General features: G+C 36.4%; 1 non-coding gene across 1 annotated transcript; it reads right to left on the reverse strand.

Moving 5' to 3' along the window:
* Positions 1-121: 121 nt before the first annotated feature.
* On the reverse strand, positions 122-193 carry trnam-cau (transfer RNA methionine (anticodon CAU)). Its single transcript has one exon. It is a non-coding gene; the product is annotated as a tRNA-Met (tRNA).
* Between the last annotated feature and the right edge of the window lie 700 nt (positions 194-893).

Consider the following 893-nt stretch of genomic DNA (forward strand, 5'->3'; position numbering starts at 1 on the left):
AGAGTCTTCTGGATGAACAACTTCTATGAGAGGACAAAGTGGCCTCAGCATTTTAAGATCAGGCTGTGGATGTTGCCCCTTTTTTGGGGGGCTCAGGCATTTTCTAGATGTTAAAAAGTCTTAGCAGAGGATGGTTTCGATCCATCGACCTCTGGGTTATGGGCCCAGCACGCTTCTGCTGCGCCACTCTGCTGTACATCACCCCAAAAGGTACTCAAACAACATCTATGAGAGGACCAAGTTGCCTCACCATTTCAAGACCATGCTTTGAATGTTGCCCCTTTTTGGGGGGCTCAGGCATTTTCTAGAAGTTAAAAATTCTTAGCAGACGGTGGTGTCGATTCATCGACCTCTGGGTTATGGGCCCAGCAAGCTTCCGCTGTGCAACTCTCCTGTACGTCACCCCAGATGGGCACAAATTTCATTCATTCACATCCTTACATTTGAAGTATATTCACAAAACAAAAAAACAAACAAAAAAAATTTAGAACATTTTAGGTTAAATTACATTAAAACCAGACCATGTTTTTACAATGTATGGGTTATTTTCTACAATATATTTGTTAAATACATCCATTTGTCCATTCATATTAAAATAATCATATATGTCCTTTATCACTGCAGTCAAATACTGTTTAAATAAGCTACACAATAACAGTTCTTTTTTCTTCTATTTAATTATATTCCTTCGTCTCCAAATCGTATATCTTGCTACTGTTAACCATAAATTTAAAGCATAAACATTTTTTGCTTTTCCATTAAAGCCAAATAAAAACAATGTTTCCCATTCCTCTAACCAATCATTCTGATCACTTAAAAATCCCCCACAATTTTCCTTAACATCTTCTTAAAATTTTCTAATTTTTTACATTTTAAAAACAAATGTAACACTC

The sequence above is a fragment of the Sinocyclocheilus rhinocerous genome, unplaced genomic scaffold, assembly GCF_001515625.1.
Source record: "Sinocyclocheilus rhinocerous isolate Xijiao unplaced genomic scaffold, SAMN03320098_v1.1 scaffold6766, whole genome shotgun sequence".
Taxonomy (NCBI): Eukaryota; Metazoa; Chordata; class Actinopteri; order Cypriniformes; family Cyprinidae; genus Sinocyclocheilus; species Sinocyclocheilus rhinocerous.